A 27,253-nucleotide genomic window follows, 5' to 3' on the forward strand; every position below is an offset into this window, starting at 1 on the left:
GAGATTGTAGATCTATCATATGCCCAGATACATGAGGTTTTCTGTGAGAATTATATATAAAGAGAATGATATCCGGACTCCAAATCAGTTTAAAAACTAAAGGGAGGATAAGCATATTAGTAGCTTATATAAAAACTAAAACAAAGAGAAAGCCATAAAAATGTACAAGTGGTAGAGTGCATCTTTTAAAGGAGGGATGAGGACTCATATTTTCTGATTGGTATCAAGGTTTTCATGAAGGGAGTGGGCTTTGATAGAGAAGAGAGACATTTGTGGTGGGGAGTCTAGCATAGGATGACTCAGAAGGGAATATTGATTAGAATAGCAAGTAAGTAAGCAATGTGGATTGGTACAATTTATCATTCATATAAGTCAGCGAGTACATTGAAAAGATGGGAACAGAGAAACAGCCCAGTGGGAATCAACAATACGAGTGGTCCAGAGTGTTAAAAGTTGCAAGAAGATGAGCATAGTAGGGAATATTTTTGTTTAACGGAGCCATATTGACCTTTAAAAATACAATTTCTCCAGCCTGGGCAACATAGTGAGACCTTATCTGGGAAAAAAAAAAAAAAAAAAAAAAACGTGTGGTGGTACACACCTGCAGTCCCAACTACTCAGGAGGCTGAAATAGCAGGATCACTTGAGCCCAGGAGTTCGAGACTGCAGTGAGTTATGATCGTGCCACTGCACTCCGGCCTGGGCAACAGAAGCAGACCTATCTCAAATAATAAAAGTGATAAATTTAAATATTTTTAAAAATACAATTTCTTACTATCTATATGTATCTCTGCTTCTATATGTACCCCATATCATATTGTAAACCTCAAATATACACAATACAGTTTACTTTTTTAATAAATAAAATAAAATTCAAAAGAAGAAAAAATACAACTTTAGATGATGAGTAGGCATGGAAAGCAGATTGCAGCAGGATATCGAGGGAGGGGTTAAGTATATTAATACAGTAACGTTAAAGGATAGTACAGAGATATTAGGAGATAGTATGAGGGAATTTAAGGATTAGTAAAGAAAAAGATTTTGTTAATTTGGGCTTTGTAGTGCATGGTAGATAAAAGTATGTTGTCAAATGAAATGGAACCAGCAGAGAAGGTCTTATGGGATCTTTGAGGGGTCACTGTTTGGGCTGGAAACCTCTGTAGTCAGTGGCATATTTGCCCAAGTTTTGCTAGGGCCCATTGGGCTTGTTCTCTCCACTCGGCCTGGTAGGCTGTGCTCAGCTTATGCTACCAGCCTGAACCCCATACCTCCATGGGAGACTAGAAGTCAGGTGTGGAGCAGTGAGGGGTATGTGAGTGAACATGGGATCCAGCCACTGTGCAGTCAGACATGTTGGTTGCCATGGGCAGGCACCACAAGCAGCTTCCCTAGCTGGCATCCCTAGATGCCACCAAGCTTCTGGTGGCATCCAGAAGCTTGGAGATACCAGGAACCACAGAGCCCCAAACAGGAAGTCACAGCCCTGGCTCAGGGAGCTCCAGCTCTGGGCTCCCCGAAGAGCCACAGCTCTTCTCTCCTTCTCTTCACCCACATGTTGGCTAACAAGGGACATGTCTCAGCCTTTTTTTGTGTTACAGCTCCTTTAGCATCACCATTTGGCAAGTCCCAAGTTCTTGACCTGTGACAGGAGGAATGAGGTATGCAGACAAGCGGAAGGTGAGCAAGATGAGGAGTTTTACTGAATGGTGGAACAGCTCAGAGGAGACCCACAGGGAGTAGCTCCCTTCTGCAGCTACAGTGTCCCTAAGAGTGTTCAGCTCCTCGCAGAGATGGTAGCTCCTCTCTGATAGGCAGATCATCCCCATCAGTGTTTAACTCCTAGCAGAGAGGGTAGTGCCTCTCTGCAGCTGGTCATTTGTCTGCTCTCCTCTGGCTGAGCCCATATCTTTTATGGGCCTCAAAGGGGAGGAAGTGTACACCAATTGGTCCTTGGGGGGCCATGAGTGCACCAGAAAAGGTCCCACTTTGGTGAACATGACTGGTAGTCCACTCCCTAGGCTTCAGGCCCTTCCTGGCCTGAAGGTGGGTCTCCACTGGGGACCTGCCTTCTTCCACCCAGGAGTCTGTTTGCCTCCTGCCACTGTTCACAGCAACCAGGTTGCTTGCTCCAAGCCTTACCTGCAGGCCAGAGCTGAGCTGTCCTCCCCAACTCAGCTTCCCCACAATGTTTGTTGGGGCCCAAAGTCCAGAGGGAGCCCAGGCAGCAGGGTGGTGGAGTGACAGTACTGACCCCAGCATGGGCACATTTGCTTATGCTGTGACCATGTCTGAGATCACCCCCAATCTGGCCCCAACCCCACTTGGATATTAGAGTAGGCACCAGGAGCAAGGAGAGGCCAGGAAGTGGGAGCAGACACCCCTGAGCCTGCAGGGACAAGGAAGAGCCTTCCAGGGTCCCCAAAGGTGTAGAGGGCCAAGATACCCAGGCTCTGAGCCTGGAAGGGCAGAAGTTCTGCCCATTCTATGGAGCATGCAGGCAGACCTGGGGGCTCTTCAAAGCCTGGGGTTGGGGCTTCAAGTCTTTGCTGGGCCCTCTCTGCCGGATGCCCATGCTCCACCACACTGCAACCTCCACAGTGGACAACTTTGCCTGGCCCCATCACAGCGGTTTCCAGGGTGGCCAGCTCAGGGGAGCTTTCACTTGTTCCTGGATTCCACCAGCTCCATGGAGCATGACACTATCTCAGGCTCAGCTGTGCCTCCTCCCTGGGTCCTCCCTGCAGAGGCAGAGGCGGTGGGCCAGAGCAGCAATGCAGGGCCAAGGTCCAGCCACGGAGGCTCCAAGCCTAGGAGCAAGTCCCTCCTGGCTGCATGATGGTAGGGCCAGTGTAGTTGGTTGCCTGGGTCATGGGGCACAGGGGTTCCACCACTACCATTGCTGTTCCCTCAGCCACTCTTGCTGCCTCCACTCAGGCCTCCCTACTGTAGCCAGTGTGATGGCAGCAGTGACTCTGGACACCCTGCAGCTGCCATTAGTGTCACTAAAGTTACAACCCAAATAGGAGTTAATTTACAAATAAACGACTCAGAGAACTCAGAAAAAAATGGAATTATGAATTCCATTTAGAAGAATTAGCTCTTTCCATGAAGTAGGATATTTTTTCCAATGATTAAATACTTTTGTAAATATAAAGAATAGAGATAAATTAGCTCATGTTATCCTCACCAGTAAATATTAATTTGCAGGGAAAAAATATTGAAGTTTAAAGACGTTAAGTGTGACCAAAGGTCACACAATGAATAATGACCCTGCATTGTATAAACTTTTTACTACACCATCATGATTTTGAGATCCCTTATACAGGTAAGGCTCTTTGATATCAAGAAATTAAAAAATGTAAAGTCCATCTATAATCATTGGAAGGAAGATAAAGTATCACTGGAAATACAGTATCATTGGAAATACAGTATATTTAATGTGATGGTCAAGATAAAAAACTCAGAAAAATGTCATTAGGTATGAAGACACACTAACCGTAACTCCAAAAGTTGTAAAGAACATAATGGATGTGAACATACATGGCAAAGTCTGAGCAAGGTTGACAGGAGTGCATTTGTCATGTATTTTTCAAAATGGTTTGTAGTTTTGGGAAATCCTTTCCTATCCTGACACCACGAAGATATTCTTACTTTGAAAATCTTTTAAATTTTGCATGTAAAATATTAATTTTTTCCTTTTTCAATCAACATTACTGAAGACAGACAATAAAATACTTCCATTTAATGAATTTATTCTATGAATTTTGACAAAGTTATTCACCTATATAACCACCACTACAATCAAAGAATAAAACATTTTCATCACCCCAGAAAGTTCCCCCTTTCATTTTTTTCAGCACCAAGGCAATAACTAGAGGGTTTCTTTTACTATAGATTAGAATTCTCATTTCTAGAATTTCATATGCATTAAGTCACACAGTATGTGCTGTTTTGTATCAGCCTTCTTTTGCTTGGGATAATGTTTAGTAGATCCACCCATGTTATTGCATATTTCAGTATATTGATACTTTTTTATTGCCAAATAGTGATTCATTGTATGAATATGCCACAAATCTATTTACCTGTTGATGGAAATTTCAGTGGTTTCCATTTATTACTATTATGAACAAGACTGCTATAAACATTCATGTTTAAAATGTTCTGTTGACATAGTCTTTAAAAAAAAAAAAAAAAAACAAAAACAAAAAAAAAACCAAGGCCTCACTCTGTCACCCTGGCCAGAGTGCAGTGGTGCGATCTCAGCTCACTGCAACCTCTATCTCCAGGGTTCAAGTGATCCTCCCACATCAGCCTCCCAAGTAGCTGGGACTACAGGCGTGCACCACCACACCTGCCTAATTTTTTAATTTTTTTGTAAAGACTATGTCTTGCTATGTTGACTAGCCTGGTTTTGAACTCCTGGATATAAGTGATTCTACCATCTCAGCCTCCCAAAGCATTGGGATTATAGGTGCCAGCCACCACATCTGGCTTGTGGATGGACATAGTCTTGATTTTTCTTGGTAAAGACCTAGAAGTAGAACTGCTAGATCATGATGTAAGTATATGTTTACTTCATAAGGAACTGCTAAACAGTTTCCCAAAGTGGCTGTATAATGCTAATGCTTACACAGGGAATATATAGAGTGTCAGGTGACCTAAGTACCAACACTTAATATTAAGAATATTACGTTAGCCATTTGATGGGTGTGTGGTTGCACCACATTTAAGTATCTTTCTTTTTGTGCTAATAGGCCATTCATATGTCTTTTTTTGCAAAGTATCTGTATAAAACTGTGGCCTGTATTTTACTGAGTTGACTGTCTTCATATAATATAAAAATAGTACTATCTTATATTAAGAATATTATCTTATTCTTATATAACATATATATCATTTGTCGGATATAGGTATTGTGAATATTTTCTCTCGACACATGGCTTCTATTTCTGTATTCATAATTTGTCTGTGGTGGCTTTAAAATATCTCCATACATTCTTTCATATTTGTTTCTTCAAAAGATGGAGCCTGATCCCCTACTCTGGAGGTTGGGCTGTACTTGGTGAAGAAAAGTGAAAGTGATGGTGTGCACCTTTGGAGACTGGATCACGCTCCACCCTTCTCTCTTATTAGTGTGAGCCTCTCTATTCACCACACTCCTTCTTGCGCCAAGGCTTAGTGTGGGGTAAGCTTATTGCTATCAACTTCTGGGTATTGATCTGAGAAATCCTTTTTCTCTGTCCAAATGAATAAAGAGCACTAGACCTTTATGTTTCCCAAAGAGTATATCTCCCCTATCTTATATCAGGGGCTAGGTCTACCCAGATATTTGTGATTAATTTGTATATAGAGACTTTGACCATTTCGCCAGTCTTTCTCCTCTCTCTCTCTCACATACTTTCTCTCTCTCTCTCTCTCTCTCTCTCTCTCCCCCTCTCTTTCTCTCCCTTCTCTTTCTTTCTCTTTCTTTCCACACATTAATTTTTTTTTTATTTGAGTAGCTTTAAGAGTACAAGTGGTTTTTGGTTACATGGATGAATCGTATAGTGGCTAAAGTCTGGGCTTCTTCCACACATATTTATTGAGGGCCTATCACATGCCAGCAAAATTCTAAGCACTTGAGACATTCATCAAAAATAAAGCAGGTAAAATTTCTTTCTTGACATTAAAATTGTGACCACATTTTACTGGAATCACCAACCTTACAGTACATACTGCTGGTAAACTTAGAATCTATTAATGATCTCCTGATGATAGGCCTTTGTGAGCAGGAAGTAGCAGACATTCTAAATGCCTTAGTAAAACAGTTACATGCCAGAAAGACATATAACCTAGGAAAGCTCAGAGTTCTTTTAACTCAATAATGTTTTGTGGAATCTGAGGCATATCAGAACATGACTTCCCAATGAAGCATAAATTGCTGCACTTTGTCCCATTCCCTACTACTGCTAAGAAGAAGAGGCATATGGCTTGAAGGACCCTTATAAAGGATTGGATTTGGAGTGTGCATGCGTGTGTGTGTGTGTGTGTGTGTGTGTCTGTGTGTGTGTGTGTGTGTTTCTCCACCAGATAAGCCATAAAGCTGCCAGGTTTGTTTGACCCTGAGCATGAGAAGTCTTTCCAGCTGGTTCAGTGTAAGCATTTTGCAAATCAATGACTGCATACCATATGCTAAGGGTGGTGTTGATATGCTCTTGTAAATATAACACATCTGGAACAGCCATTACAATTTTTTTTTTTTTTTTGAGACGGAGTTTCACTCTTGTTACCCAGGCTGGAGTGCAATGGCGCGATCTCGGCTCACTGCAACCTCCGCCTCCTGGGTTCAGACAATTCTCCCGCCTCAGCCTCCTGAGTAGCTGGGATTACAGGCACGCACCACCATGCCCAGCTAATGTTTTGTATTTTTAGTAGAGATGGGGTTTCACCATGTTGACCAGGATGGTCTCGATCTCTTGACCTCGTGATCTACCTGCCTCGGCCTCCCAAAGTGCTGGGATTATAGGCTTGAGCCACCGCGCCAGGCCTCAACCATTACAATCTGAGTCACCACCTTATTAATTTCAGGAAAATCCTTTTTCTTCTGAAAGACCAAAAACTAAGTTTAAAGGGAATATGAGAGAAAATATCACCTCTGCTTCTTTCAAATGTTTAGGGATAATGCAAATGTCTGTAATTTCTCCAGAAAGCTATGTTGCTTTTGATTAACTCTTTTAATATCAAAGTATACTTTCAGATGCTTTCTCTTGGCATTTTGATCAAAATAGCAATTACCCCTTAAGTTAACAAGCCAGTGTATATATTCTGCCAATTATTAAATATTCCCATTTAAAACCTACATTAATAAATGGCAAACATAAGAAACCCAAGGGTTTGTTTGTGAAGTCACTATGTTTCAAGCCAAAACTGCATTTACCTCATGAGCTTCATAGTGTCAACCGTAATTGGTAGCACACAGTGATATCTAAGCAGCAAGGCTTAGCATGAGAGCAGAGCCCAGTAATCCCTGAAAGTCTAGGTACGCAGTGACTTTAATAAAGAGTCTCATCTTGCTGATACTTGCTATGGTTTGATTGTTCCCGCAAACTTCATGTTGAAATCTGATCCCCAGTGCCATAGGTGGGAACAAGTGGAAGGTATTTAGTTTCTGGGGTGGATCCCTCATGAATGACCTGGTGTCAACTTTGCAATAATGAGTGAGTTCTCACTCTTAGTTCTCATGAGAGCTGGTTGTTAAAAAGAGCCTGGAACCTTTCCCCTCCCTCTCTTCCTTCCTTTCTTGCCATGTGATCCCTCCACATGCCCATTTCCCTTTGTCTTCTGCCATGAGAGGAAGCAGCCTGAATCCCTCACTGGAAGCAGGTGCTGGTGCCATGCTTCTTGTATAGCCTGCAGAACCATAAGCTAAATACGCCTCTTTTCTTTGTCAAGTACGCAGCCTCAGGTATTACTTTGTAGCAGCACTAAACAGAAACAATGCTTTTACTCAAATGCATTATTCATTAACGGGCCTCTGGAATTTGAATGAGAAACCATGCTTCTCCTGTGATAAGTCAAATCAAGCTGCTGTGTTTGCTAGATCTTGAGTATTTTAGAATCTTGATCAGCTGCCCTTCTATTTCAGTTTGAGGATACCCATTTATCTCCAGCATCTATTGCCAAAGTTTCCTGCAGATCAAATGATTATGATTACCATTCCTAACCCTGCTGTCTATTACGGTAACCATGCCTACCTTAGCTTGATGATTGATAGTTGCTTTTCAGCCTCTGCCATCATCATCTGCATTGAAACCAGAAATCTCATTTCAATAGAGACATTTCTTGCCTTCATCTCTAGAAAAAGGAAGCGGAAACTTCCTCTTCTTTTAATAAGCAAAATTCTATGGAGCTTGGGAGCAGGGTGCTAAGATTAATCTAAATTCCCACCTCCCAAATGTCTTCTTTCTAATTCTCAGTCTCGCTCTTTCCCAATTAATACTCTACATTTCATGTAAGAGACTAAAAAGACAATGAATTCAACTTACATTGTAAGATTGGACTCCATATTTGATTTTTGGTCATACTGGCCCTGAGGTTTCAAGAGATAATACATAAACCCTTTAAGGCACTCAGAAGATCACTGGTTCTCTGTGCTTATTGAAGTAAGAACTTAAAATCCTAAGATTTATGTTTTCTTTTTTTCTTTAACACTTTATAGAAATCAGAAAAAAAAAAGCCACCTCTTCTCAAGTCCTGGCATTTCACATTCTTGCCATAAGGGTCCACCAGAGTTGTTGCTCAGCCGGCTGCAACCTTGCCTTCAATAGGTCTTTATTCCAGGTGGTCACAGGAGATAATTTAAATGACTACTTTGCCATTGTGTGGTCTGTGTTATTTTCTACTGATAAATGAATTGTCCACAAATAGGTAAGAAAACTAAACTCAGTGTCTAATACTTAAGGCTCTGTGCCTGAAATAATTTTGAAAGTAGCAACTGCACAAAACAAGATCTGATTGCAGAAAGCCGAAACCGATTCAGCAGTTACAAAAAGGAAGGGATTCCGTTGCTTAAAAGTCTTGGGAAAGGCCAGAGAAGCACACTTCAGAATGACACTGCAGAACTGGCCTGCTGAAAGAGTTTATGCCTCCATTATAATCAGGAAGATTAGAATCAGGAGGCTTCTAGTGAAATTGTTGATTTCAAAAGCACACTGCTGGGCTGGGTGTGGTGGCTCACACCTGGTATCCGAACACTTTGGGAGGCCAAGGCGAGTGGCTCTTTTGAGCTCAGGAGTTCAGGACTAGCCTGGGCATAGTGGCAAACTGTTGCTCTACAAAATATGCAAAAATTGTTTGGGTGTGGTGGTGCATGCTTGTAGTCCCAGCTACTCAAGAGGATGAGGCAGGCAGATAATTGAACACAAGAGGTTGAGGCCGTAGTGAGCTTTGATCACACCACTACACTCCAGCTTGGATGACAGAAAAATACCCTGTCTCAAAACAAAACAAACAAGCAAAAATAACCCAAAAGCTCACTGCCTTAAGCTAGATTCAGAGAAGAGGGTGTCATGCTGCTGCCGCCATAGTTGCATCTCACCATCAATAAAGCAAGTGACTGGCTGCTAAATCTCTAATGAAGACAAACCCAAAGGTTTCAAGGATTGTATTTTCCAGCAGAAAAGCTGAACAGCAGGCAGATGGCCCCTACCCTCACTGACCTTCAAAATTCTGCATGACTATTTCTAATAGCCAGAACTTCAAACCAGCAACCAGAAAGAACCCTTTCACAAGGGATCCAGGAGTACAGGAAGATGCACCAGAAGAAGGTTGGAATAGATGCTGTCAATCTATCATATACACACAGAATAATTTTTCTATAAAGAAATAAATATATAAAATACATTTGCAGGACTTCTGGCTCTAATAAGCATATAGAAAATTTGGTTCTAAATCTCCCACTTCTTTTGAATCCTAAAGAAAGAAATAAGGTGTAAAAAATGAAAACAAAACAAAATTCCCACAAACATTTTATGTAATGTAACACTAGAAAATGTATAAAACTTCAAAATTGCAGATGATGTGTAAGAGGTGTTGCTCCACTCAAAGGCAGGAAAATCGTGCCTCAGAACAGTGTTACAATGCTGGTAGGGGCAGATTTCAGAGATCTCTAGACAACATTTCTTTATAGGAATGAACAGCTGGGAAATTCACTGGAAAAAGATCATCAACTAGGACATAAAGTCATCAAGCTATCTAAAGTCAAGACAAAGACAAGAAATGTAAGAGCTATGGACAGAAGTATCAGGCAAACTATAAAGGAAAACCTATCAGATTAACGGCAGATTACTCAGCAGAAACCCTACAAGCCAGAAGGGATTGGAATCCTGTCTTCAGCCACCTTAAACAAAATAATTATCAGCCAATAATATTGTATCTAGTGAAACTAAGCTTCCTAAAGGGAGGAGAGATCAAGTATTTTTCAGACTAACAAATGCTGAGATAATTTGCCATTACCAAGCTATCAGTACAAGAAATGCTAAAAGGAATTCTAGACCCTGAAACAAAACCTTGAAATGTACCCAAACAGAACCTCCTTAAACCATAAATCCCACAGGTCCTATAAAACAGTAATACAATGAAAAAAAGGAAAAAAAACACAAGGTATTCAAGCAACAAGCATGATGAATAGAAATAATACCTCACATCTCAATATTAATGTTGAATGTAAATGCTGCACTTAAAAGATACAGAATGGCAGAATGGATAAAATGTATCTTCTGTCTTCAAGAGACTCACCTAACATAGGGACTCACAGAAACTTAAGGTAAAGGGAGGAAAGAGATATTCCATATAAATGGAAAACAAAAGCAAACAGAAGTAACTATTCATGTATCAGAAAAAAAAACTTTAAAGTAACAATAGTTCAAAAAGACAAAAAGGGGCATTGTATATTGATAAAAGGATTAGTCTAAACAGGAAAATATCACAATCCTAAGTATGCCTGCAGCTAACACTGGCACCCCCAAATTTATAAAACAATTACTGCTAGACCTAAGAAATGAGACAGACGGCATCACAGTAATAGTGGGGGACATCAATACGCCACTGACAGCACTAGACAGGTCATCAAGACAGAAAATCAACAAAGAAATAATGGACTTAAAATATATCCTAGAATAAATTGACTTAGCAGATATTTACAGAGCATTCTACCTGACAACTGCAGAATATACATTCTTTTCATCAACAGCTGGAACATTTTCCAAGATAGACCATGTGATAGGCCACAAAAAAACTCTCAATAAATTTAAGAAAATCAAAATTATATCAAATGCTCTCAGACCAGAGTGGAATAATAGTGGAAATTAACTCCAAAAGGAACTCTCAAAACTATATAGATATGTGGAAATTAAATAATCTGCTCCTGAATGATCTTTGGGTCAACAATGAAATCAAGATAAAAATTCTTTGAACTGAACAATAATAGTGATGAGGCTAATTAAAAACTCTGGGACACACCAAAACCTTTAAGAGGAAAGTTCATAGCATTAAATGCCTCCATCAAAAAGTCTAAAAGAGCATAAATAGACAATCTAAGCTCACACCTCAAGGAACTAGAGAAACAACAACAAACCAAACCCAAACCCATCAGAAGAAAAGAAATAACCCAGATCAGAGAAGATTTAAATGAAACTAAACAACAACAAAAAAAGTGCAAAAGTTAAACAAAACAAAAAGCCAATTCTTTGAAAGGATAAACAAAATTGATAAAACGTTAGTGAGATTAACCATGAAAAGGAGAAGATCCAAGTAAGCTCATTTAGAAATGAAATGGGAGATATTACAACCAATACCACAGAAACAAAAAAGATCACTCAACGCCACTATGAACACCTTTATGTGTACACACTAGAAAACCTAGAGGATATGGATAAATTCCTGGAAACATACAACCTCCTAGATTAAACCAGGATGAAACAGAAACTCTGAACAGGCCAATAATAAGTAATAAAATTTAAACAGTTGGCAAGTTTTAAAAATTGCCAACAAAATGAAGTTCTGGACCAGAGGGATTCACAGCTGAATTCCATCAGACATTCAAAAAATTGGTACGAATCCTACTGAAACTATTCCCCCCACAAAAAAAGAAAAAGAGACTCCTCCATAAAGTATTCTATAAAGCCAGTATTAACCTAATATCGAAACCAAGAAAGGACTCAATAAAAAAAGACCAATATTCCCTATAAACATAGTGCAAAAATCCTCAACAAAATACTAGCTAACAGAATTTGATAGCATATCAAAAAGATAATACATGATGATCAAGTGGGTTTCATACTAAAGATACAGGGTTGGTTCAACATACACAAATCAATAAATGTGATACACCACATAAACAGAAGTAAAAATAAAAACATGATAATCTCAATAAATGCAGAAAAAGCACTGGACAAGATTTAGCATTCCTTTATAATTAAAATCCTAGGCAAAATTGGCATAGAAGGGACATACCTTAAGATAATAAAAGCCATCTATGACATAGCCACAGCCAACATTATACTGAACTGGGAAATGTTGAAAGCATTTCCCCTGAGAATTGAAACAAAACATGGATGCCCACTTTCACCACTTCCATTCAACATAGTACTGGAACCTAACCAGAGCAATCAGACAGAAAAAAGAAATAAATGGCCCGGCGCGGTGGCTCACGCTTGTAATCCCAGCACTTTGGGAGGCCGAGGTGGGTGGATCACGAGGTCAAGAGATTGAGACCATTCTGGTCAAAGTGGTGAAACCCCGTCTCTACTAAAAATACAAAAATTAGCTGGGCATGGTGGTTCCTGCCTGTAATCACAGCTACTCAGGAGGCTGAGGCAGGAGAATTGCTTGAACCCAGGAGGCGGAGGTTGCAGTGAGCTGAGATCGCGCCATTGCACTCCAGCCTGAGTAACAAGAGCAAAACTCCATCTCAAAAAAAAAAAAAAAAAGAAAAGAAAAGAAAAGAAAAGAAAAGAAAAGAAAGAAATGGCATCCAAATCAATTAAAGTGCAACTGTCACTGTTGGCTAATGATATGATTAGAAAACCCTAAACACTCATCCAAAAACTCCTAGATCTGATAAATCAGTAAAGTTTCCATATACAAAGCCAATATACACAAATCACTAGCACTGCTATATATCAACAGTGAGCAAGCTGACAATTAAATCAAGAACTCAACCCCTCGTAAACAGCTGCAAAAAATAAAATGTTTAGTAACATATTTAACTGAAGAAGTGAAAGATTTCTACAAGGAAATCTACAAAACACTGCTGAGGAAGTCATAGACAACACAAACAAATGGAAGCACATCCCATGCTCATAGAAGGGTGGAATCAATATTGTGAAAATGACCATACTGCTAAAAGCAATCTATAAATTCAATGCAATTCCCATCAAAATACCATCATCATTCTACACAGAACTAGAAAACAACAATTCTAAAGTTCACACGGAACAACAGAACTAGAAAACAACAATTCTAAAGTTCACACGGAACAACAAAAGAGCCCACATAGCTAAAGCAAGGCTAAGCAAAAGGAAGAAATCTGGAGGCATTACATTACCTAACCTCAAACTATCTTACAAGGCTCTAGTTACCAAAACAGCATGGTAGAGGCATAGAAACAGGCATGTAGACCAATGGAATAGAATAGAGAACCTAGAAATAAAGTCAAATACTTACAGCTAACTGACTTTCAACAAAGCAAACAAAAACATGAAGTGGGAAAACTACAACCTATTCAACAAATAGTTCTGGCATAATTAGCAAGTCACATGTAGAAGAATGAAATTGGATCCTCATCTCTCATCTTACATAAAAATCAACTCAAGATGGATCAAAGACTTAAATCTAAGACCTGAAACCATAAAAAGTCTAGACCACAACATTGGAAAAACCATTCTAGACAGTGGCTTAGGCAAAGACTTTATGACCAAGAACCCAAAAGCAAATGTAACAAAAACAAAGATAGATAGATAGAACTTACTTAAACAAAAAAGCACCTGCATGGCAAAAGAAATAATCAGCAGCATAAACAGACAACTCTCAGAGTTGAAAAAAATCTTTGCAAACTATGCTTCCAACAAAAGACTAATATCCAGAATCTACAAGGAACTTAAACAAATAAGCAAGAAAAAAACAAATAATCTCATCAAAACGTGGGCTAAAGACATGAATAGACAATTCTCAAAAGAAGATATACAAATGGCCAACAAATCTATGAAACAATGCTCAACAATTATCAGGCAAATGCAAACCAAAACCACAATGTGATACCACTTTACTGCTGCAAAAGTGGCCATAATTTAAAAAGCAAAAAATAGTAGATGTTGGTATGGATACGGTGAAAGTGAACAATTTTACACCACTGGTGGGAATGTAAACTAGTACAACCAGTATAAAAAACATTATGGAGTTTCCTTAAACAACTAAAAGTAGAAATACCATTTGATTCAGCAATTCCACTACTGGATATCTACCCAGAGGAAAAGAAGTCATTTTATGAAAAAGACACATTCACATGCATATTTATAGCAGCACAATTTGCAGTCACAAAGACATAGAACCAATCTAAGTGCACCTCAACCAAGGAGTGGATAAAGAACATGTGGTATAAATACACGATGGAATACTACTCAGCCATAAAAAAGAATGCAATAATAGCATTCTCAGCAAACTGGATGGAGTTAGAGACCACTATTCTAAGTAAAGTAACTCAAGAATGGAAAACCAAACATCGTATCTTCTCACTTACAAGTGGAAGCTAAGCTATGAGGAGGCAAAGAAGTAAGAATAATATAAACGACTTTGAGGACTTGGGGGGAAAGTATGAGAGGTGGGTGGGGGATAAAAGACCACACACTGGATGCAGTGTACACTGCTCGGGTGATGCATGCACCAAAACCTCAGAATTCACACCAAGAACTTATCCATGTAATCAAACACCACCTGTTCCCCCAAAACTATTGAAATAATAAATAAATAAATAAAATTTAAAAATAAAAAACAAAGATGCTATAAAGGAAAATGTGGGGGTGGGGAGAAGGTGGCTCAATTTTCCCACAGATGACAAAAAAATCACTTAAAAATATTGTCATAAAGAATAAAAAAAATAAACTACCTATTCTACAGAAATTTTGAAAGTTAATGGAAGACCACAAAATGCAAGTATGATAACTCAGGGAGAAGAAATTCAGACAGATAAAAAGAGAGGATGATTATATAATTCATCCTCTTAGTGGACCTGGAGATTATAAACAATTTTGAACATGCAAGAGCTCAAAAAAACCACTAGGCCTGGAGATTATAGTGGACCTGGATATTACAGACAATCTTGAACATGCAAGAGCCCAAAACCCACTAGAACGAAATAAAAATTTTAAAGATTTAGAGCTATATATTTTTTGAAAAGCAAACATACTGAAAAACATTTATAGGTAAACAAATAATACAAAGACCAAACTTACAAATAAGTAGAAATTGATTATTCTCATTTATGTTTTTATTGATTTTAAAATTGATTCACAAAACTGAATCTGAATTCAATGCAATTCCCATAAAAATACTGAGTTTTTAAAAATCAGCAAAACTAAAACATCCCCAGAAATATAAGGATGGCTCAATGTTAGAAAATATATTAATAAAATGAATTACATAAATAAATTTGAGAAAAAATTATCTCCATATATCCTGATAAAGCAATTATTTAACATCACTCTTGATTTAAAAACAAACAAACAAACAAACATTGTATTATATGGGAATTGGTAAGAAAAAGATTAACAGGAATTAATGGATACTTCCTTCCCAGTAGCTACATATATCATAGTAAGATGTGTGTATATAAGACTAAATGCATTTTTTGCTAGATTCATTGAAAAGGATGCTGAATAATATTGCTGCCATTTAATATTTACTGATGATATTAGCCAATGCAACTAAAGAAAGAAATTAGATGTTTAAAATTAGAAAGCAGTAGCTAATCTATTTCTACTTGCAGATGATACAAATATAAAACTGGAAAACCTAAGCACTTTCCACTGGAAAACTACTGCAAAGAATAATTCCATAAAAAAGGGTGACAATGTGTTGAACACCCTGCCCCCAAATATGACACTTTTGCATATTGATTCTTTTAAGCTGAAGGAATTTGAGAAATGCCAGATGCGGGAAAGACTCTCTGACCTTCCCCTGAAGCAGGTCATAAGACGCTCATGTGAGAGGTGCCCTTCCTCCACCCAGAAGAAAGGAGGGAGCATCCTCATCTCCAAAGACGAAGGGGCCCTGAGAGGAGTCTGAGTAAACAGACATTGCAGTTTCTCACAGTTGCCTATCCTTCACTCAGACCCTTTTCCCATCACATTTTTTCAAGAACTTTCCACTGTTTGTCAAACCTAACGTAAAAACACTCAGGTTTAAATGCTTCTTGGGGTCTTCATCTGCTTATGAAGGCTCCAGTGTCATTTAAGACTTATATTATATAAATGTATGTTTTTCTCTTATTGATCCATATTTTATTCATCCATTTTGCAGGGCTCTAGCCAGAGTACCTAGGAGGGTAGAAGGAAAAGATTCCTCCCCCACTGCCACAGTAGGATATACAAATTATATCTCTAAATATATAGCTAATATTTGTAATAGCTTCAACGATGTACTTCCTACAAATAAATTGAGCAAAAAATGTGTTAAAAGCTCATATGAGGAAAATTATATGAGGCTCTTGAATGATACCAAGTAGATCTGAATAAATAGAAAAACATATTATGCTCTTTGGTAAGAAATTTTAATATGTGATTTCCCTGATTAATTTATAAATTCCTAAGTAAATTATAAATATCTCTGTTTTTAGAATTGGATTACTTAATTATTATCTTGAGGTTATATAAAAATCAATGAAGTAGGAAAACTTAAAAAAAAAACTGCAGTGAGAATTGAATGGCCCTGTCAGTTATTAAAATTAAGTGTAATATTTCAAAAGTAAAAGGACATGGTACTAGGGCAGGCAGGCACATATGGATAGACTAATAATGCAAGATAGAAAAGCCCAGAAATAGGTGTTTAGGATACGTCAAGATAGACATGATATTGGAACAATTGTATATCCATCTGACAAAAAAAAAAAAAAAAAAGGATCTTTTCCTCATAGGAGTCTATGGAAATAAATAATCCCAAACAGATTTTAATGAAACTTTATAATTTCCTATATATTACTAGATGAATTCCTAATCTTGCCAAAGCATTACAGTGATTCAAAACCCAAAAGCCATATTATAAAAGAGCTTCTAAAAACTGAGATAAACCAATTTTTGTAAATGGGCAAAGTACATAAATAGACAGTTTACAAAAGAAGAAATATGCTCCATTCACTTATTAAAAACAAATGAATGAATACACATATACAAATATGTTCAGCTTCATTCATAATAAAATAAAAAATTTAAATGATGATGGCTATCATGCAATCTGATTGGCCCAAAATGGACAGTTTGATAACAGTCTCTTTTGGTGATGCTACTGGAAAACAGAAAAACTCATATATTGCTGCTGAAAGTATAAAATGTTACTACTTCTATGGAGAGCACTTATCAGAATTTACCAAAATTATATCCTTTAAATCAGTCATCCTACTTCTGGAAGTGTATAATAAAAATTTACCTACACTCATAGAAAATGGCACAGCGTATAAGATCATTCATAGTAAATTATAAAAGCAAAAGTTTAGAAACCTCCCTAGAGTACATCAACAGGGTATTGGTAAAATAAACCATGGTTCAGCCACAAAATGAAACACTATGTAGTCACACCAAAAAAAGAGGGGCAGGGGGAGACAGAGAGAGAGAGAAATGGAAATAAGGCAGGAGAGAGAGAGGAAGAGAGAGAGAAAAAGAGAAAAGAAAAGTAGATCCTTTCTTTTTACTGAAATGGAAAGATTTCTAAGGCACATTGTTAAGTAAAAAGAACAAGGCAGAGAACAGTTATCAGTGTGCTATTCTTTAGGAATGGGGCACATAAGAATATATATGTGCATAAATATTAGAAGTATATATAATAAACCAATGAGAAGTGATGAGCACCAAGGAATAATGTGAACTAACAGGATGAGAGGGAGATTTTTCTATATAAATATTTTTATAGCATTTGGACCGTGAAACTTATGAATACCTGTTTACAAAATAAGTAAAAGTGGTTAAAATAGTGGAAAGAAAACCCACTAGTGTCATTCAGAAATCACCAACTTACACATATTTTCTGAATTTAATCTAGGTCTCAACTCACAAAAGAGAGGGGAGAAGGAACTCATGGTCATCCTATAAATGAAAATCCAGAACTCAGAATGTAGGAAGGATTACTGAGAAAGTGAATATGCAAAACAACTAATATTTCAAGATAAAACAATGAAATCAAATTAATAATGATACCCTGAGGACCTGCCATATGTTGTATTCTGCTGTAACAGAACTAGAAATATGCTATTGGGGTGTGGGGGTTCAATACACCTGTTAATCCCAAAACATACTTATCAAATCTCACCTCACGTATAAAGGTAGCAAAAGATTGGCAGTATCACATGTTTGAAATAGGAATAAAAACAATAGGGTAAAAATGGGACAGTTGTCTAATCTGGGACAACTCAGGTTAAAGACATTCATGAGTCTGTTTCCTAATGGATTATAAGTAGGAGTGAGTGAGTCACGGCAGTGTTGAACTGGGAGACCTACTTCAAAGGGCAACTAGAACAATTTACAATATATCTTTACTCCTTTACCTTTGAAATATTCATAAGTTGAATTTGATTAAAAAGAAAAAGCAATAATATCAAACTTAGAAGAAAAATAGACCTCCAAAAGAAGTGTCTCAGAAGCACTGCACTCCATCTAAGAATGGTGGGAGAAATGGAGAAAGCTTTGTTATTGGAGGGGCTTTAACATGTCAATCACGTGGACATCAGTTCCTAAGGTCTTTTGTTAACGCCAACTGCTCTCCTCACTTAGTTTCCTCCTTCTTAATGTCCTCCTGGTTTCTATAGAAGCATCACTTTCCTTTTCTAGCAAAGAATACATGACCCTAGGCTTTTACCCCAATTTATCAAACCTTCAGCACCGAGCCCTCTGAGGTAAATCTTCAACCTCTCATGGACTACCATAGAAAGAAACTTGACCTTCCAGGGCAAGTCCATTGTTACTACTCTCAGAAATCGGCTAGAGTCTTTGCGGCAGTACTTTTCAGGACAGTTTTATGTTCTGCATAAAAGTCAAAACAGCATTTCATTCTGGTGTATTTCTAAGAAATGGCTAGAATTTGGACGCTAACAATGCATATGCAAAAAACTAGCATTGTGCTTTAAGTATGGATGCCAGAGCTATAATTTCCCTAGAGGAATCAGATTTTAGCATCAAGTAACGAGCATTTACTTTTATGGTTGCCTTTTGGATACCACCTTATGTGAAAGAAGAGCAGAGAACTAGAAAATTCACATCAAAATAGATAAATTTTGAAATTATTTAAGAATTCAATACTGGGGCCAGATGTGGTGGCTCACTCCTGTAATCTTAACACTTTGGAAGCCTGAGGCGGGCAGATCACAAGGTCAGGAGTTCAAGATCAGCCTGGCCAACATATATATAAGAATATATGTGCATAAATATTATTAAACAAATAAATATATATGTGAAACCCCATCTTTACTAAAAATACAAAAACAAAAAAATTAGCCAGCATAGTGCATGCCTGTAATCCCAGCTACTCAGGAGACTGAGGTAGAACTACTTGAACCTGGGAGGCAGAGGTTACATTTAGTTGAGACCAGGCCACTGCTCTCCATCTTGGGGGGAAAAAAGAATTCAATTCTGGAAAGGGTGTTGTTTGTTTTAACTCTGATTTTCTCAGACGGGTTTCCACGAAAGAGGATCTACTGCTAGCTGTATCTGCAGAAAAGGAGATGTGGTGCATTTTTTTTTTTAACACTAAGGACAGTTTTTTTTTCATAAGCTATTGGGGTATAGGTGGTATTTGGTTACATGAGTAGTGGTGATCTGTGAGATATCAGTGCACCCATCACCAAGCAGTATACACTGCACCTTATTTGTCGTTTTTTATCCCTTGCCCCCAAGTCCCAGAGTCCATTGTATCATTCTTAGGCCTTTGTGTCCTCATAGCTTAGCTCCCACATTATCAGTGAAAACATATGCTGTTGGTTTTACATTCCTAAGTTACTTCACTTAGAATAATAGTCTCCAACTCCATTCAGGTCACTGCAAATACCATTAATTAATGTAAGGACAGTTTTATTAAAGAAAAAAACGAAAAACCTTAAGTGGCACTAGTTTGATCAGCCTAGCTGTGACAGGTTTTCAGAAGCTAAGCAAATTAGCTAAAGTTTTCTAGCCCAAAGCCCAAAGCTGTCTTCCTTTGGAAATCCTGAGATATTCAGTCATTGCAAAGCTCAGTTCCACCCAACCTAGCACCAGAGCATTCTTCATATCAGATCTGCCCCAGAACTTTGGGGAAGTACTGTTGTCCTGAGGAGGAAGAAGGGCAGGACTTCACCTAGAACTTTCCAGAAATAAGCTTCCCACAAAGGCCACACACTCTGAAGTCTGTAGGGGGAGTAAATTACACACATGTGTGAAGCAGGCCTGCGTCTTAAGAGTATGAGAAAGCTTCTTGTATTGCAAATTAAGTTGGTAGAAAGGAAAGCACTTCAGGTGGAGGTGAGGAGCAGTGTGAGCAAAGATCCTGGGGCAGGGAAAACACTGAACATATTGAAGGTGCTGAAAGAAGGCCCATGTGTCCTAGGGCAGAGGTTAGCTAAAGATTGCTTATGTGGTACAATTGCAGAGTAATCGCAAAAGAGACTGAATGGCTTAAGGAGGCTGAAGTATTTATTATCTGGCCCATTAAGTTTGCTGGCCCCCTCATCTAGAGAATGGAGAGGCAATAACCAGGGAAATGGTTTGTGAAATAAAACCTGAATCATGCAGGGCCTTGAAAGTGGGAGTTAAACTATTTTGATTTTATGCTACGGGCCATAGATAACCACTGGAGTGTTTTAAACTGGGAGTGCCATAACAAGGTAAATATCTTTGAGAAAAGCGTTCTGGCTTCTGTGTACCAAACAGACAAGACAGAGACATAAAAAGAAAGAATATTATGGTATTGCAAAGAGATGATGGTAGCTTGGGCTTCAGTGACTTCATTGAAATATGGTTTAGGAAGTGTTAAGGAGATAGTGTTTAGGATACTAAAATTAGAAAAAATGGAATAGGAGTTCCTTGAGGTCTCTACTATTCCATAATGTTGTAATGTTAAACTTATGCATTGATAGCTTTACTATTTGTATTTATTATTATTTTAAACTTATAATTTATGTCAATTATGATTGTCAAAGTTTAAAATTGTGACTATTGGGCAAATATATAAAATGATCATACATGAACACACTATTTAATTCATTAATAAATGAAGAACCAGTAAAATGTTATCACTGGTTCAAAGAATACTTACAATATGTATCTGTATATAATCTATCTATCATCGCTCTCTCTATCTGTCATCTATCTATGTATTCATCTATTTGTAATATTTTTAATGTTAGAATAAAATTGTTAGATTAGATATCAAACCGATTAATGTCTTACAGGGTGATTAGCTTTGTGGCTATCCACTCTACTAGACAAAAACTATCCACATCTCTAATACACAAAAATCTGTAAGTTAACCTTCACTCCTACAGAGTTGTAATGTACTCCAGATAAGCAAATATCAAGCCCACTGCTACACTGAAAGAACACCCAATAATCTCTTTTGCCTATTTCAAGTTTCATATACTTTTTCTGTTCGGTACATTATGCTGTCTCATAAGTATAATAAAGGGGATTGCTCATTTCAGCATAACCTAGATTTACAATCATTTTATTTCTCTTCTGATGTTTGTCATATTTGGATCAAAGTGAGAGATAAACGGAAGTCTTGGGCATAAGAACAGTATCAGGTGGAAAGTGAGTTTTACATACAATAATGGCTAGAATGCTTCTTTCAGATTTTAAGTGTAAGTTTTCCATTTCTGAGCTAGTCACTAAAAATTTATTTTCAATCCAAAAGTTTAAGTGCATAAACTCTATATAAGAATAAAAATACTCCTATTCTTAAAATGGAGAGCAAAATTAATGATGCCCCACTGCACCCAAAGACAAGATTTAAGGACATTTTCCTTAGTTGTTTCATAGGACCTTGGCTTGCCTGGGTGGCAGCTTCATAATTTGAACGTGTCCTGCTGTGAACTGAAATGCTGACCTGAGTTTTCTGAAGGGCAGCTTATCAGGATTGCAGTTTCTAGCACCAACTATACTGTGTGTGTAAACTTACTTCTCTTCTCATCTAATAGACTTATGGACAGATTTTCTCTTACATGACTAATTACAAAGCATATATAATGAACTGCTTTAGTATTTATTCCATATTTGTTTTAAACTTTTACATTTTCTCAAAGCATACCTCTGTGGGCAGGAACTGGTATCATTATCCATCCAACCTGCCAGTGAGAAGTTCGAGCCATGAGAAGTGAGCATCATGCCTGTGATGTTCCACTCAACAATTAGGAGAAGCTAGAAATGTATTTTCCTGGGGAGTTGAAGGAGTCAAATCATGGGGATTTAGTATTGGCTGGGAATTTGGATTCCTGAAAATGTATTTTGAATGTCAAAAATAAAAATGCTGAGATGAATAATTTTACAGAGGAATTCTAAGACTCTCTGGCTTTTTAATAGGTGTTGTTCATGACTGATGGGGTGTTCTATTGTGAACTTGGATACGGTAACTCCCATAGGCACTTTCATACAATAAGGTGGGAAGAAGGCCATATCACTCTGTAGTATCAGACTTGGGAAATGGAAATGGAATTACTCCCAGTGCTAAGATTTGTCTGTCATTTACTGCTAAGTAAGCTCAAAGGCCCAACTCTTTCTCTTCTTGGTAAAACAAATGCAAAACACAGAAGAAAATTAACTATTTCTTGCTAAATTCACGCAACTCTACCAAATAATCCAAAATCTCAAATTATTTATTGGGCTTGTGGAAAACACATAAGTCATCCTCACAAGTTAATTTATTGGATGATAGTCAAAAGCCATTTTCCACTGGTCATTTGTAAGAATAAAATGTTACCTCCTCACAAGAGCTTAGAAGACCAAAGAACTTGGAGCAAGTCTGTAGTGGTGAGGAAACATTCATGTTGCTTTATACCTGTCTCAAAAGTAAAAGGTGGAGTTTTCAATAAAAAACATTTGCCATTATAGATTTAACTTCATTAAAATGTAAAAAGTATTGATTAAATAAATGAGTTATTCAAAACACTTTTATTTAATGTCATGCATTTTTAGCAGAGACAGTTCTGGAATTCAATTTTATATCTTCTATAAATATCAGAAGCAAATTTTGTCAGCTATATCTATAAAGAATCTTGTGTACACACTTACATTTTTCAGTGTTAAGGTGGCCACATTTTCTGGCAACAGTCGCACCTGATTTTAATTTTCTGGATGTGTTTGTTAAGGGAAATTATTTTTCTTTCCTGAAAGTTTAAGATAATATCTATTTGTACCTTTCCAAGTTTAGGGTGAAATAATGTCACCTACATTCTATTTACTCCCATTGTCTTCATCTACAACATAAATAAACTATTACAGGAAGTGATGGGTGATCTAAAAGACAATGGAAATTTTTTCCTCAATAGAGAGTGAGAGAATTACCAAACTTAAGGTGATAAAACTCACCCCCAAAATAATGTTTTCTACTTTAATCATAGTAATGATAGTAGTGATGATGATGATGATGATGATGATGATGGTAACAGTAGTTGTAGTAGCAGCAATGATTAGGCTTAACCAAGTTTTTGATATGCACCAGGCACAGTGTGAAGCACTTAACATTACCTCATTTACCTATAGCCTCACCTGTCTATGCATTCTGTCCTCACAGAGGGAATACTTTCATAAGCACATCCTATCAAATAAGTCCACACTGGGGAGAATCTACAGACATACTCAAAATGGGGTTCATTATAATAAAGAATCTAAAATCTCTTGTTTCATCATTAACATATAGGTTAGTTGTACTTTCTATGTCATAGTACGTATACCTTTATTTTACTTTTAAAGTAGTATTTTAAATTACTTAACAAGAAATTTACATTTTCTTTAGTGTAATCAATATTCTTTAGCTGACAATTGATAAGCTAGGGAACTGAGCAAGATTTATTTGTTTAGATTCTTCTCTGTGTCTCTGTATCTTCAGAGATAAGAACATTCCTTTCCTCTGGGTACAGGGAAGACCTCTCTGAAATGGCATCTTATGACTCATTCTGCGGGGAAGGCCACCTAGCTTTTATGGCTCACTTCATGGGAGAAAGGGTGAAGATAATTCTTTCCAGTGTTGATGGCCTATTTCTGCCGTTTCCTCAAATACCAAGGTGTAGGTAGCCTGAAGCTCATCATAGGTAAAGGAATGCGTGATGAAAAATGGAGACAGTTAAGGAGAATTCAGTGGAATAAGAGCACTTACATGTTGAAGTATAGCACTCAGGCACGTAACAAAATGAGGCTCTCAGAGATGACCTGAAGTCCTTTTATCTTCTTGCTCCTAGGACACTGTTAGTGACTATAGGAAGTCACATTATTGATATATATCAATTTACTCCTTTCAGGGATAACTTGGGCAATAATTTGGGTGATGTCTCAATCCATAGGGTGTTTTTGAAAAGGATAACTCTTGTAAAGGAAAGTAGAAAGAATAATGGCCTGGCGTGACTTGCAAGAGGTTCAGGAACTCTCAGTCAGGTCATAATAGCAAAAAGAACATTAAAAAGTGAGAACTGTTGCTCTATTGCCAGGATAACTTTACCCTGTTCTGAGACATTCACAGCATTCTGGCTGAGTTCAAGCTTTCCTCCATTACCATGGAAAAAGAGGGGGAGGGAAGTGACATCAAGGAAAATAGAGACAAAGTGACCTGAAGTTTCCCTTGGCCCTTGATCAATTTTGTAAGCAAGGTTGGAGTAGGAAAATATATCTATTCGTCCCTTCTTTCTCCTTGTTCTTCCCCCCGTTAACTGACAATTTTGAAGTCCACACTCAAAGCACATTGCGCACCCCTGCCAAATGATCCATTAGAACTAGTTTTGCTGTTATAATGCAATTTTGCCTGTTCTTATACTTTTGTTCTGCCACCTTTATATTTTTAACTTTATAAGTAATAGATAAGAACAGCACAAAGATGGTTTAGAGGCAAATAGCTGAATAGACATGTGCCTATTTGATTAAAAAACACACCATTCCAATGGAAGACACATACAATTTCTTGAGCTATTCCCCATGGACTCACGGCAATGAAAAGTAGTCATGAACACTATGCAGCCTATAAGCTTGCTTTTCAAGTTCAGTTCTTTTTAGGTTTATGAACCATCCCAAAGTTGTTGTGGAGGGATGTATTTTCAAAGTATTTCTTTCTGTCGGTATGCAGTGACTCTGTACTTCATCTGTCATCAAAAGAAATGTGTTTTGGGGTCAATTTTGTATGACATTTTTTATCATATGAACAAGAGAACTGTGAAAGTATGCAGTATTTTTTTTTTTTTTTTTTTTTTTTTTTTGAGACGGAGTTTCGCTCTTGTTACCCAGGCTGGAGTGCAATGGCGCGATCTCGGCTCACCGCAACCTCCGCCTCGTGGGTTCAGGCAATTCTCCCACCTCAGCCTCCCGAATGGCTGGGATTACAGGCATGCGCCACCATGCCCAGCTAATTTTTTGTATTTTTAGTAGAGACGGGGTTTCACCATGTTGACCAGGATGGTCTCGATCTCTTGACCTCGTGATCCACCCGCCTCGGCCTCCCAAAGTGCTGGGATTACAGGCGTGAGCCACTGTGCCCGGCCATGAAGTAATTTCTTTTTACGTAAAGTACATGCTTGACCTATTTTACCATGTACTGTCAATTATGAAAACACTTAGAAAACACTTGTCCATCTTTGCATCAATATTATTCCCTGGCAGTTAAATTGAACATGGCCTCTTACTAATTACAACTATCCTATGTAGCTATTTGTCATCATCTTTCAAATACAATTTAATAAATAATGAGCTGATCCAAATACAACACTTCATATTAAATATGACTCAAATATCATGGTCCAATTAGGTAACTTCAGTTCTACAGCAGACGCACTTCTGTGATTACAGAAAAATTCAACATAAAACATAAACTTTGTGTCCTGTTCAATAGCATTATAAAAACATTTAAGACTGTTAAAGCTCTTTCAGGAGTTTATAATGAATTTACTGTATTGTTTTACTGCCAAATTTGGGGAGTTAACTGATAGACCATAGTCTCTATATCAGAATCTAATTTATAGGGTTTTCCAAAAGGACAATCCCAACATTGGGGAAAATAAACCAAGACTTCTAAAACACACTGGAGCCACTCAATCACTTGTTAAACTGTTCTACACAGTGAATAAATTCTGTCACTTTCAAGGTCACGTGGGCTCTTTTACTGAGTGCTATCCCCTTGCCTGCACCTGCACTTCTGTTGTGCTTGGATGATGAAGCAGACAGCTCTAACTCAAATCATGGAGAGCTCTGTGCAACTTGGAGTTCTCTTGTTTTCTTTTCTAGTCAGTTTTTTTTGGCATCAGTGACCCAGATGTAGGCTAATGCCAAGCTTATACACTTTAATAATACTTAGTACAACCGAAAAATAACCCACCTTGGCTTGATTCTTATAGACCTATTTAGAGTCTGGATGATCTCTGATTATTGCTCATTATCCTCAAAGTTGTTCAGTGGGGGACTATTTTAGCCTCTGTTACAGCACTAGCTTTCAAATCTAGTTTTTAAAATGCTATCCTTTCACCCATCCATTCATCACACATTTGTTGGGCACGTCTATGTTTAAGCCATTGCATGTTAGTTGTTAGGGATTTTATCGCAATGTAGAAGATCACTAAGGCAATATGATTCTTAGTTCCCAAATTCAGGTAAGCAAAATAAAAAATTGTATTTCTCTATTTTCTTTAAGGTCAAGTTGGGAGATAATTCAGCGTCAGTCTTCACTAGGCCCCCCTGAGCAAAGCTATGCAAAGGCCCTAGAGTTTCATATAAGTTCAAACATATCAGAGCGGTCCTATGGGTCACTGCTGGTTCATTTTTGTACACTACTTACTGATGAGACACACAGGGTTGTAGTCAGCAGGATCAGGATGGGTCATGCAACTTTTGGCATGGACGTTTTTTTTCAGTCAAATTCTAGTGGCCCAGACTGGCCTCTCTCAGTGCACTATATAGCCATTCCTTCCAGGGGCTCCTTAGAGAGCAAACTGTAGCTCCCTTGTGCCCCATAGACCACCTTTCCCTTCCTAGTCTAAAAGGATCACTTTCTCTCCTGTCCATTTTTCCAGGATACTGTTTACTGGCTTAAGCTTTAGGAAAATGGAGCTACAAAAGGAAGCATCAAGCAGGCAAGTTGCGATTTTTTACTTATAACATGAATCATAATCCCGAAAGGAAGATAAAGAGATGCCAGAACTCCCAGAAAATACTCTTGACTTTTTTCTGATAAGACTATTTCTTAAATAATCTCTATGACCAGACACATGTCTTACACTCAGCTGGCCTAAGCATGAGTTGGCTTCCCTGTGGCAAAGGGAACTCACTGATTGATCAATCAGGATTCAGTCTCGGAG

The 27,253-nt window shown here is 37.8% G+C and overlaps 1 long non-coding RNA gene across 3 annotated transcripts in view; it reads right to left on the bottom strand.

Moving 5' to 3' along the window:
* The window catches only part of LOC141584078 (uncharacterized), a 115,690-nt gene that overhangs the window by 39,344 nt on the left and 49,093 nt on the right, over positions 1-27,253 (bottom strand). The window lies entirely within an intron of this gene.

The sequence above is a fragment of the Saimiri boliviensis genome, chromosome 3 (assembly GCF_048565385.1).
Source record: "Saimiri boliviensis isolate mSaiBol1 chromosome 3, mSaiBol1.pri, whole genome shotgun sequence".
Taxonomy (NCBI): domain Eukaryota; kingdom Metazoa; phylum Chordata; class Mammalia; order Primates; family Cebidae; genus Saimiri; species Saimiri boliviensis.